The sequence below is a fragment of the Thalassophryne amazonica genome, unplaced genomic scaffold, assembly GCF_902500255.1.
Source record: "Thalassophryne amazonica unplaced genomic scaffold, fThaAma1.1, whole genome shotgun sequence".
In the NCBI taxonomy this organism is placed as follows: domain Eukaryota; kingdom Metazoa; phylum Chordata; class Actinopteri; order Batrachoidiformes; family Batrachoididae; genus Thalassophryne; species Thalassophryne amazonica.
In genome coordinates this window covers 47,651-61,706 of record NW_022986258.1, presented here as the reverse complement: position 1 = coordinate 61,706, position 14,056 = coordinate 47,651, and positions in this window count along the sequence as shown.

Below are 14,056 nucleotides of genomic sequence, written 5' to 3'. Positions count from 1 at the left end.
TCTGCTGTTCACACAGACAGGAGACGTGGTTCCTCAGTCAGACTTGTGTGGGCGATCAGACCTGTGTTGGGGAAAGTGTAGTGACACGGACCCACAACAGGGGGCGCAAATGAACGGTCAGTAGATGAGCCAAAAGGTAACAATTTAATGTGAATGTGCACAACGACTATACAGACAATCTCAGAATATGATAGCAGTCAATACACAAAGGTGATGTGTGGGCAGGCTCAAGGATAGAAGACGTCTGTCCTGAGAAGAGCCGGAACCACACGATTTCCGCCGCCACCGAACCTGGTGAATACTGGAGCCGCCAAGTCCCGAATTCCCAGGTGATCACCGTCCCCGACTGTCGGATCTGGTACTGCTGGTGAGGAGCACAAACAGTGAGATGTGGGTGTGTGCACACCCAGTAACAAAAACAGTCAGAAGGTGGAAAGTCACCTCCACCTCTAATCACACACTCGTGCAGCTCCTGTTAAACCACTTATCTGGTTTGGGTGTGAAGCGAAGCCGTCACTGTTCACACCAAATGCCAATCCAGCAGATAAGGCACACCACAGAAAAATGGCTGCAAAAGAGTTCAGACTATTATTTAGTTTTAAGTCAGCAGAGAAATTACCTTCACAGGTAGATGATATCTCGGAAATGAGGTGGAGATGACGTCCGGGTTTTATGGAGTAGTATGATGAAGCGTAGATGGGTGACAGCTGTCATGAGATAATGAGTGACAGCTGTCACCCCCGGCTGTGTCCGTGGCGGCAGCGCCCTCTCGTGCCTGAAGCCCGCACTTCAGGCAGGGCGCCCTCTGGTGGTGGGCCAGCAGTAGCTCCTCTTCTGGCGGCCCACACAACAACCTGTCTGTGTTGAGTCTGGCTCTGCCCAGAGGGACTGTGTGACAGGTTCAGGTTCTTCTCCCTTCAACTGCCAAATCACCTGTTCAGGTAAGTCCCTCAGTGACATCATAAAGAACAGTGATGCATTCAGTGTCTTTGACCCTCTGTCAGGTTTTCTCAGAGGCTACAAGTAGCTAATCAATATACACAGATATATTGATGACACAACTGTTATTTATTAAAACATTACCTGATCACAACTCATTTACTCACACTTTAGTTACTTTTTAAATGAGCTACGCTCTAAAATTAGTGCACCAACTGCAGTGTGAACAAGTGGATTAGGCTAAGCTAGTTAGCCTGTCAGTTACCTTGGGCACTTCTCCAATAAATATGGGATTGCCAACAACTGCAGTTTTCTTTCCCTTGTTAACCACTATGTCTGGTTGGTTGGCCAGCAGCTGCTTGTCTTGCTGGAATTTGAAGACCCACAGGACTATAGCCCTGTCGTCCTTAACCACCTTCGGCAGCATCTCTCATCGGCACCTGGGGACTTGTAATCCACATGAGGCACAGATGTTCCTGTACATGATTTCCGACACTTGGTTGTGTCTCTGAGTGTACGCTGTCCCAGCTCACATCTTGCATCCTCCTGCTATGTGCTGGACTGTCTCTGGGGCACATTTGCACAGGCTAAAACTTGGGTCCTGTTGGCTGTGGTGGACTCCTACCTCTATGGATCTGGGGATTAGGGCTTGTTCTTGTGCTGCCATGATGAGAGCCTCTGTGCTATCCTTTAGGCCCAACTTTTCTAGTCACTGGTAGGTCTTCTTCATGTCAGCCACTTTCTCTAGCCATCAATGGTACATCCCACGGAGGGACTTGGTCTTCCATATCTACTCCTCTTCTTTATCACTGTCTGTCTTCAGTTGTCTGAGGCATTCTTGTAGCAGCTGATCTTGGGGGACATCTTTCTGATGTATTCAAGGATGCTCCTCGTCTCATCCTGGGTTGTGGCTCTGACCCTCACTAATCCTCACCCTCCCTCCTTGCGTTGCTCATAGAGCCTCAGGGTGCTAAACTTTGTAGGGAAACCTCAGTGCATTGTGAGGAGTTTTTGTGTCTTGACATCTATCTCCTTGTGACCAACTTATTATCTCAGCTGGGTATCTGATGGCTCGTAGGGTGTATGTATTGAAGGCTTGGATGTTATTCCTACCATTGAGGTGGCTTCTCAGCATCTGTCTTGTCTTCTGGATGTATTTTGATGTGACTGACCTTCTTGCATCTTCATCATGGTTCCCATTGGCTTGTGGGATTCATAGGTACATGTAGCTGTCCTGTGTGCCCCCTATCCTGCTGTCTGGCAACTCCACCCCCTCATTCTGGACCAATCGGCCACACTTATCCAATCCGAATGACATCCTGATATCCTCACTGTAGATCCTGGTGAGGTGGATCAGTGATGTCTTGCTCACTCTTGGTGTACAGCTTGATGTAATCCAGGAGGTGGCTGATGGTTACTCCGTAGCTGCTCTGAGTGGGTTGAGACCTATGCAGAACAGCAGCGGGGACTTGATGGTGACTTGTGCGACTGCCTTGGAGTTGGCCTCCAGTGACGTATCCTAGGCCTGGGCGATTTGGCCTAAAAATAAAATCTCAGATTTTTTCAGAAAATATTTGATTTTCGATTTTTTTCCGATCCCCCCCCCCCCTTTTTTTTGTTAAAAGAAAACATTTAGTACAGATGACAGAGATAACTCAAAACAACTTTTGCTTTTATTTGATCAAAAACTTAAAACTAACTCCTACTTAACTCCTGGAATTGAAGCTCCAACTGTTCTTTTGATTTAAAAAATACACTTGGGTAAATGATTCCACCAGAATGAGCTGGTTTTTAGTGGGAGTTTGCGCTCTTGTTCCCCCCGTAAAGTGTAGCATTTCTCCCACGGAGCTGGATGCCTCTGTTTTACATACTGGAATAAGTTTGTTGTACGGCTGAATGAATGAATGAAAACTGTTTATTTCGAACATTTGATACAACAATTACAAGATAGATCAGTGAAGACAACAACAAAAAAGTTCCTACTGTGTACCTGAAAAGGGGTAGGGTGAAGCATCAGCTTATTTATCCCTACCCCTTCTTCCCCACAACCAGTAATACCCTTTGCCAGATATACACATATATTCCTACACACCTAAACCGATATATATATATATATATACACTCAACAAAAATATAAACGCAACACTTTTGGTTTTGCTCCCATTTTGTATGAGATGAACTCAAAGATCTAAAACTTTTTCCACATACACAATATCACCATTTCCCTCAAATATTGTTCACAAACCAGTCTAAATCTGTGATAGTGAGCACTTCTCCTTTGCTGAGATAATCCATCCCACCTCACAGGTGTGCCATATCAAGATGCTGATTAGACACCATGATTAGTGCACAGGTGTGCCTTAGACTGCCCACAATAAAAGGCCACTCTGAAAGGTGCAGTTTTATCACACAGCACAATGCCACAGATGTCGGAAGATTTGAGGGAGCGTGCAATTGGCATGCTGACAGCAGGAATGTCAACCAGAGCTGTTGCTCGTGTATTGAATGTTCATTTCTCTACCATAAGCCGTCTCCAAAGGTGTTTCAGAGAATTTGGCAGTACATCCAACCAGCCTCACAACCGCAGACCACGTGTAACCACACCAGCCCAGGACCTCCACATCCAGCATGTTCACCTCCAAGATCGTCTGAGACCAGCCACTCGGACAGCTGCTGAAACAATCGGTTTGCATAACCAAAGAATTTCTGCACAAACTGTCAGAAACCGTCTCAGGGAAGCTCATCTGCATGCTCGTCGTCCTCATCGGGGTCTCGACCTGACTCCAGTTCATCGTCGTAACCGACTTGAGTGGGCAAATGCTCACATTTGCTGGCGTTTGGCACGTTGGAGAGGTGTTCTCTTCACGGATGATGTGAAGGAGATGTGTTGCACTGCATGAGGCAAATGGTGGTCACACCAGATACTGACTGGTATCCCCCCCCAATAAAACAAAACTGCACCTTTCAGAGTGGCCTTTTATTGTGGGCAGTCTAAGGCACACCTGTGCACTAATCATGGTGTCTAATCAGCATCTTCGTATGGCACACCTGTGAGGTGGGATGGATTATCTCAGCAAAGGAGAAGTGCTCACTATCACAGATTTCGACTGGTTTGTGAACAATATTTGAGGGAAATGGTGATATTGTGTATGTGGAAAAAGTTTTAGATCTTTGAGTTCATCTCATACAAAATGGGAGCAAAACCAAAAGTGTTGCGTTTATATTTTTGTTGAGTATATATATATATACACACAAACATAAATATACACCTACACATACCTACTTACATACAAAATACTATATATTTACAAGCCGAAGCAAAAAACAAAAACACCCTAACCCTCATTACCCTTCCTCCTCCCTATACCTAGAAAAAAACTATATTTTTGTACCGCTGTTTGAACTGGTTCATGCTTGGACATTGCTTGAGCCCCACTCCCAATCTGTTCCACATCCTCACCCCACAGACAGAAATACAGAAACCTTTTAATGTTGTTCGTGCCCACTGATGCTTTAAATTAAATTTCCCCCTCAGACTGTAATCCCCTGATCTGTTAAAAAACATATTTTTAATATTTGCTGGAAGTAAATTGTTTATTGCTTTATACACAATTTGTACTGTTTGAAAATGAACCAAGTCTGTGAATTTTAAGAATTTGGATTGTAAAAATAGTGGATTTGTATGATCTCTATAGCCAGTATTATGAATAATTCTTATAGCTCTTTTCTGCATTACTGATAGTGATTGTGTTGTACCTTTATAAGTATTACCCCATACCTCTGCACAGTACTGTAAATATGGTAAAACCAGTGAGCAGTAAAGAATGCGGAGTGAGTTGTGGTCCAGAATATGTTTCGCTTTGTTTAGAACTGAAATGCTTCTTGACAGTTTACTTTGTATATGTTTTATATGAGTCTTCCAGTTTATCTTATCATCTATTATCACCCCCAGAAACTTATTTTCATGTACCCTTTCAATATCTACCCCCTCGACTTGTAACTGAACCTGTATGTCTGTATTACAATAGCCAAATAACATGTATTTTGTTTTACTTAAGTTTAATGATAATTTGTTTCTGTCAAACCATATTTTCAATTTTCCCATTTCTATACTGATCCTCCTCAGTAACTCCTGCAAATCCCCCCCTGAACAAAAAATGCTTGTCATGGCTGCGTTTTGTTGCGATGGGCTTTCAGGGTTCTCCCCAGAAATGTTTAGTATAGTGGTGCTGGTGGCAATTATCACCCGAGGCGGCGCATTGTGAGTCATTTTGACTGGTTTTAGATGCATTGAAAGCAAGAATAATAGACAAAAAAATGACAGTTATGTTATAATATCAAAGTTCTTTTTTGCATGTTTCTGTCTAAGTTAATAAAATAAATAAGATTGAAAAGTTTAAAAACACATTAATATTTGATGGACATCACATTTGCTCTCCTCTTCTTTAAAAATGACACACTGTACCTTTAATCCAGTCAGACAGGCAGAGTTTTTCTGTCATGTTGACAGTTTAGTTTTTCTTCTTAACATTTCTGAGTGGGACTGCATACTTTTTAAAAACAATATAACCTCTAATTGTCTTGATTGAACAAGAGCTAAACCTGGACTGATTTGATTGTCAAATCAGAATCAAATTTATTGCAAAGTAAGTTCTCACATACAAATGCTGCAGCTAGAGTACTGACGGGGACTAGAAGGAGAGAGCATATCTCACCCATATTGGCCTCTCTTCATTGGCTTCCTGTTAATTCTAGAATAGAATTTAAAATTCTTCTTCTTACTTATAAGGTTTTGAATAATCAGGTCCCATCTTATCTTAGGGACCTCTTAGTACCATACCCCAATAGAGCGCTTCGCTCTCAGACTGCAGGCTTACTTGTAGTTCCTAGGGTTTGTAAGAGTAGAATGGGAGGCAGAGCCTTCAGCTTTCAGGCTCCTCTCCTGTGGAACCAGCTCCCAATTCAGATCAGGGAGACAGACACCCTCTCTACATTTAAGATTAGGCTTAAAACTTTCCTTTTTGCTAAAGCTTATAGTCAGGGCTGGATCAGGTGACCCTGAACCATCCCTTAGTTATGCTGCTATAGACTTAGACTGCTGGGGGGTTCCCATAATGCACTGAGTGTTTCTTTCTCTTTTTGCTCTGTATGCACCACTCTGCATTTAATCATTAGTGATCGATCTCTGCTCCCCTCCACAGCATGTCTTTTTCCTGGTTCTCTCCCTCAGCCCCAACCTGTCCCAGCAGAAGACTGCCCCTCCCTGAGCCTGGTTCTGCCAGAGGTTTCTGTGCTTGCTCACAGGGGGTCATTTTGACCGTTGGGGTTTTTCTGTAATTATTGTATGGCTTTTGCCTTACAATATAAAGCGCCTTGGGGTGACTGTTTGTTGTGATTTGGCGCTATATAAATAAAATTGATTAAATTGATTGATTGATTGACAAGTAATTTAATCTTGCCTCTGATCTGGCCTCTACTGGTGGTTGGCTCTCACTGCGGCATTGTATCCCTTCCTGTTCCGGAGCACAGCGGTGTTTTGCTGTATCTGTTAGCTGTTTAATCTGTGCAGTTAGATTGATCTAGTTAACTAGATAACGATTTGTTTCACAGTGTAATCTTCACATGCCTTAACTAAAGCACTCCCTCTGCTGAATCACCTCTAAATTATTTACACATTATTCACTTTGTGTGTTTTTAGGAATCCGCTAGCTTAGCGCAGCTACTAGCTCTTAGCCGATTTAGCATGGCGGCTTCTCCTGTCTCTCCTGCACTTTTCTGCTCTGGGTGTGAAATGTTTAGTTATTCCTCGGCCTCCTTTAGCAGTAATGGTACTTGTAATAAGTGTAGCTTATTCATATCTTTGGAGGCCAGGCTGGGCGAATTGGGGATTCGGCTCCGCACCTTGGAAAATTCTACAGCTAGCCAGGCCCCTGTAGTCGGTGCGGACCAAGGTAGCTTAGCCGCCGTTAGTTCCCTTCCAGCAGATCCCGAGCAGCCGGGAAAGCAGGTCGACTGGGTGACTGTGAGGAAGAAGCGTAGTTCTAAACAGAAGCCCCGTGTACACCGCCAACCCGTTCACATTTCTAACCGTTTTTACCCACTCGACGACACACCCGCCGAGGATCAAACTCTGGTTATTGGCGACTCTGTTTTGAGAAATGTGAAGTTAGCGACACCAGCAACCATAGTCAGTTGTCTTCCGGGGCCAGAGCAGGCGACATTGAAGGAAATTTGAAACTGGTGGCTAAGGCTAAGCGTAAATTTGGTAAGATTGTAATTCACGTCGGCAGTAATGACACCTGGTTACGCCAATCGGAGGTCACTAAAATTAACATTGAATTGGTGTGTAACTTTGCAAAAACAATGTCGGACTCTGTAGTTTTCTCTGGGCCCCTCCTTGAATTGCTGGCTGTTTGAGTGGTGTCCAAAAAATGAGGTGGGCTTCATAGATAATTGGCAAAGCTTCTGGGGAAAACCTGGTCTTGTTAGGAGAGACGGCATCCATCCCACTTTGGATGGAGCAGCTCTCATTTCTAGAAATCTGGCCAATTTTCTTAAATCCTCCAAACCGTGACTATCCAGGGTTGGGACCAGGAAGCAGAGTTGTAGTCTTACACACCTCTCTGCAGCTTCTCTCCCCCTGCCATCCCCTCATTACCCCATCCCCGTAGAGACGGTGCCTGCTCCCAGACCACCAATAACCAGTAAAAATCTATTTAAGCATAAAAATTCAAAAAGAAAAAATAATATAGCACCTTCAACTGCACCACAGACTAAAACAGTTAAATGTGGTCTATTAAACATTAGGTCTCTCTCTTCTAAGTCCCTGTTAGTAAATGATATAATAATTGATCAACATATTGATTTATTCTGCCTTACAGAAACCTGGTTACAGCAGGATGAATATGTTAGTTTAAATGAGTCAACACCCCCGAGTCACACTAACTGCCAGAATGCTCGTAGCACGGGCCGAGGCGGAGGATTAGCAGCAATCTTCCACTCCAGCTTATTAATTAATCAAAAACCCAGACAGAGCTTTAATTCATTTGAAAGCTTGACTCTTAGTCTTGTCCATCCAAATTGGAAGTCCCAAAAAACAGTTTAATTTGTTATTATCTATCGTCCACCTGGTCGTTACTGTGAGTTTCTCTGTGAATTTTCAGACATTTTGTCTGACTTAGTGCTTAGCTCAGATAAGATAATTATAGTGGGCGATTTTAACATCCACACAGATGCTGAGAATGACAGCCTCAACACTGCATTTAATCTATTATTAGACTCAATTGGCTTTGCTCAAAATGTAAATGAGTCCACCCACCACTTTAATCATATCTTAGATCTTGTTCTGACTTATGGTATGGAAATTGAAGACTTAACAGTATTCCCTGAAAACTCCCTTCTGTCTGATCATTTCTTAATAACATTTACATTAACTCTGATGGACTACCCAGCAGTGGGGAATAAGTTTAATTACACTAGAAGTCTTTCAGAAAGCGCTGTAAATAGGTTTAAGGATATGATTCCTTCTTTATGTTCTCTAATGCCATATACCAACACAGTGCAGAGTAGCTACCTAAACTCTGTAAGTGAGATAGAGTATCTCGTCAATAGTTTTACATCCTCATTGAAGACAACTTTGGATGCTGTAGCTCCTCTGAAAAATAGAGCCTTAAATCAGAAGTGCCTGACTCCGTGGTATAACTCACAAACTTGCAGCTTAAAGCAGATAACCCGTAAGTTGGAGAGGAAATGGCGTCTCACTAATTTAGAAGATCTTCACTTAGCCTGGAAAAAGAGTCTGTTGCTCTATAAAAAAAAGCCCTCCGTAAAGCTAGGACATTTTACTACTCATCACTAATTGAAGAAAATAAGAACAACCCCAGGTTTCTTTTCAGCACTGTAGCCAGGCTGACAAAGAGTCAGAGCTCTATTGAGCCGAGTATTCCTTTAACTTTAACTAGTAATGACTTCATGACTTTCTTTGCTAATAAAATTTTAACTATTAGAGAAAAAATTACTCATAACCACCCCAAAGATGTATCGTTATCTTTGGCTGCTTTCAGTGATGCTGGTATTTGGTTAGACTCTTTCTCTCCGATTGTTCTGTCTGAGTTATTTTCATTAGTTACTTCCTCCAAACCATCAACATGTCTATTAGACCCTATTCCTACCAGGCTGCTCAAGGAAGCCCTACCATTAATTAATGCTTCGATCTTAAATATGATCAATCTATCTGTATTAGTTGGCTATGTACCACAGGCTTTTAAGGTGGCAGTAATTAAACCATTACTTAAAAAGCCATCACTTGACCCAGCTATCTTAGCTAATTATAGGCCAATCTCCAACCTTCCTTTTCTCTCAAAAATTCTTGAAAGGGTAGTTGTAAAACAGCTAACTGATCATCTGCAGAGGAATGGTCTATTTGAAGAGTTTCAGTCAGGTTTTAGAATTCATCATAGTACAGAAACAGCATTAGTGAAGGTTACAAATGATCTTCTTATGGCCTCAGACAGTGGACTCATCTCTGTGCTTGTTCTGTTAGACCTCAGTGCTGCTTTTGATACTGTTGACCATAAAATTTTATTACAGAGATTAGAGCATGCCATAGGTATTAAAGGCACTGCGCTGCAGTGGTTTGAATCATATTTATCTAATAGATTACAATTTGTTCATGTAAATGGGGAATCTTCTTCACAGACTAAAGTTAATTATGGAGTTCCACAAGGTTCTGTGCTAGGACCAATTTTATTCACTTTATACATGCTTCCCTTAGGCAGTATTATTAGACGGCATTGCTTAAATTTTCATTGTTACGCAGATGATACCCAGCTTTATCTATCCACGAAGCCAGAGGACACACACCAATTAGCTAAACTGCAGGAATGTCTTACAGACATAAAGACATGGATGACCTCTAATTTCCTACTTTTAAACTCAGATAAAACTGAAGTTATTGTACTTGGCCCCACAAATCTTAGAAACATGGTGTCTAACCAGATCCTTACTCTGGATGGCATTACCCTGACCTCTAGTAATACTGTGAGAAATCTTGGAGTCATTTTTGATCAGGATATGTCATTCAATGCGCATATTAAACAAATATGTAGGACTGCTTTTTTGCATTTGCGCAATATCTCTAAAATCAGAAAGGTCTTGTCTCAGAGTGATGCTGAAAAACTAATTCATGCATTTATTTCCTCTAGGCTGGACTATTGTAATTCATTATTATCAGGTTGTCCTAAAAGTTCCCTGAAAAGCCTTCAGTTAATTAAAAATGCTGCAGCTAGAGTACTGAAAGGGACTCACCCATATCTCACCCATATTGGCCTCTCTTCATTGGCTTCCTGTTAATTCTAGAATAGAATTTAAAATTCTTCTTCTTACTTATAAGGTTTTGAATAATCAGGTCCCATCTTATCTTAGGGACCTCGTAGTACCATATCACCCCAATAGAGCGCTTCGCTCTCAGACTGCAGGCTTACTTGTAGTTCCTAGGGTTTGTAAGAGTAGAATGGGAGGCAGAGCCTTCAGCTTTCAGGCTCCTCTCCTGTGGAACCAGCTCCCAATTCGGATCAGGGAGACAGACACCCTCTCTACTTTTAAGATTAGGCTTAAAACTTTCCTTTTTGCTAAAGCTTATAGTTAGGGCTGGATCAGGTGACCCTGAACCATCCCTTAGTTATGCTGCTATAGACGTAGACTGCTGGGGGGTTCCCATGATGCACTGTTTCTTTCTCTTTTTGCTCTGTATGCACCACTCTGCATTTAATCATTAGTGATCGATCTCTGCTCCCCTCCACAGCATGTCTTTTTCCTGGTTCTCTCCCTCAGCCCCAACCAGTCCCAGCAGAAGACTGCCCCTCCCTGAGCCTGGTTCTGCTGGAGGTTTCTTCCTGTTAAAAGGGAATTTTTCCTTCCCACTGTCGCCAAGTGCTTGCTCACAGGGGGTCGTTTTGACCGTTGGGGTTTTTCCATAATTATTGTATGGCCTTGCCTTACAGTATAAAGCGCCTTGGGGCAACTGTTTGTTGTGATTTGGCGCTATATAAATAAAATTGATTTTGATTTGATTTTGATCTGGTGTCACTGGTGCAGAAACAACAATAATAAAAAGAAAACACTTCTGTAAGAAGTAAATTTGCTCTCATAAAGATGAAATCCTGGATGAAAAACTTTCTGAATCAGTTTTTCATACTTTTACTGTTTCACTGAATTGTGTGGTGAAGATGATCGTTTCTCTCTGTCTCTCTGTCTCTCTCTCGTTGAGAGACTCGTCACTCTCACACCGTTTATGCGGCTTATTTGAGCAAACTTTGGAAACATGAAGGCTTTCCTTTGTAAAATAAAGCCTTAATGTGTCACTAGTTATGCAGGCAGAAGGAGCTGTTTTTGTTGGAAGAATTTGACGGAGTATTTGTTCTTTCACTGAAAGACCACATGCTCTCTCACTCTGAGCTGCAGCGCTGTGACTCCGCTTGGCTCGGCTGGCTGCCAGCGGGTGGGGGACGAGCAGGCAGCAGTCCGATCAGCACAAACAGACTGGCTGGATTAAACAAAAATATAATGGCACTACGCCGTTGTTCCATTGTCTGGGGAGAACCATGGCTTTAAACAAACTTTGCAGCGTCCAGTCACTTGTTGTTCCACATCTCTTGCAGCAATCCCAAACCACTGATGAAATTCGCTCTCCGTTAGCATTTATCCATGTTTGTTATTGTGTGAAGGAAACAGGACGGGGACGGGGAGCTATGGAAGGTCCTGGGGACAAAAAGGTGCACCGCTGCAAGAGGAGAAAAAAAAAACTCGAATTTTGTATTTTTTAAATCATCTGCAAGAAAAACATCGAATTAATCGATATATTGCCCAGGCCAAAGTCTCCCACAGTCCCATTGAGGTTCTGATGAAGGTCATGTTGGTGCACGATATACAGTATATATCTAGAGAGAGAGAGAGAGAGAGAGAGAGAGAGAGAGAGAGAGAGAGAGAGAGAGAGAGAGAGAGAGCGCACCAACATGACCCCAGGACTCCAAACAATAAATACATAAGTAAAATTCTGCTTTTCTTGAGAAAGCCAAAATCCAAACACAAGCTGCAGTTTCCTGGATGGCCACCAGGCTGATGCTTTAGAAATGAACAAAACATGCTTATTTCAAGCTATGTGTAACTTTAAAGGTGCACATGTTGAAAGTGAGAGAATGAAGCTGCTGCTACATTCATACAAAGTTCTTTCTGCCGAGTTGTGTTGGTTTGTGAGGATTTGAGTTTTAGAGCGTAACTGCTGTTAATCAGCAGGTGGCGACACTGACGGGACAGGCCTGTGTCCTCTCTCCTCTGCTTTTCTCCCTGTACACCAACTGCTGTACCTCTGATCACCAGTCTGTCAAGCTTATCAAGTTTGCAGATGACACCACCCTTATCGGACTCATCTTAGGTGGGGATGAGTCCGCCTATAGGCTGGAGGTCCAACAACTGGTGTCCTGGTGCAGCTATAACAACTTGGTGCTGAACACTGAGAAGACAGTGGAGATTATTGTGGACACAGCCCCTCTCCCCTTCATTACCCTGGCAGACACCCCCATCACCATAGTGGACACCTTCTGTTTCCTGGGAAACCTCAGGTGGGAGTCCACCATTACTTCTGTTGTCAAGAAGGCCCAGCAGAGGATGTACTTCCTGCGGCATTGAAGACATTCAACCTGCCAGCAAGGATCATGGTGCAGTTTTACACTGCCATCATCGAGTCCATCCTCACCACCTCCATCACAGTGTGGTACGCTGGAGCCACCACCAGGGACATACAGAGACTACAGCACATTATACGCTCTGCTGAGAAGGTGACTGGCTGCAACCTTCCATCTCTTCAGGACCTGTACATCTCCAGGACACTGGGGCATTCAGGTCGGATCAGAGCCGATCCTTCTCACCCTGGATATAACCTTTTTGACCTCCTCCCCTCAGGCAGGAGGCTACGGTCCCTTCGGACCAGAACCTCCCGCCATAAGAACAGTTTTTTCTCCTCTGCTGTTAGCCTCCTCAACAAGAACCTTTAGAACTCTACACTGTTGCTACCACCATTTATTTATCTTAGCTCATACATTCTGTACATTTTGTAACATTGTTATAGTGTAAAGTTTTATTATATATTACTTGTTTGACTGTTCTGTTTTTTTAATGTTAGCACCATGTACCGCAGCAATTTCCTAATGTTGTGAACTTGTTCACTCATATGGCAATAAAACATTTCTGATTCTGATTCTGTCACGGTTTTGTCCGGCTCTGGGCGTCGTATTCAGTTTTTTCTCCTTTCTTTTTCCCTTCTCGCGCCCTAGCTTTGATTTATTTAGTTGTTTATTTTTCATCATGGTTTATTCTGTTATGTTTTATGTTGTCACTTTTCATCCTTTAACCATTGTCCAGTTCCATTCTAGTTCTGTTCAGCCGGTTTGTGTTTTCATTGTTTATCATGTAGCTTTCGTCTGTTTATTTTTTACTGTTCTCATTTCGGTTGTTTTCTGTTGTACTTTTATTTTGGGTTTTGCTTCCTGTTTATTAGTCTGTTCCTGTTTAGTTTCACTTTAGTATTGATTTCCTGATCAGTTCTCGTGAAGTTTCTTTTTGTTCTCATGCTCATGTTTAATTTCAGTTCCTCTGATTCTGTGTTCGCTCTGTTCTCAGTTTGCCCTCATGTCCATCTTATGATGTTCACTCCACGCCTGCACCTGTCATTATGTCTTTGTCCCTCACTTTGATTCAGTCTGTTTAGTGTTTTCATTCACTCACACTCTTGGCACCTGTTCACGCATCTCTGTGTCTTACCTCACTCCACCTTGTGTTGTCCCTCCTCACCTTCTTGCACCATGCATCGTCTTTGTTCACTAGCCACGCCCCCTTTTCTAGATTGTTCCTGAGGTGCACCTTGTTAACTCCTGTCCTATTTAACCATCTCCCAGCCACCACTTCCTCGTCAGTTTGTCGTGGTTTGTACACATCCTAGCTCTTGTTTTCCATCCTGTTTTGTCTTGCCGTGTTCTTTGAAATCTGCTGTTTTTTTTTTTGACTACGCTTTTCGCCTCATCCCAGATGTCCGTGTTTGCTCGTTCCGCTGAACCCTGCTTGA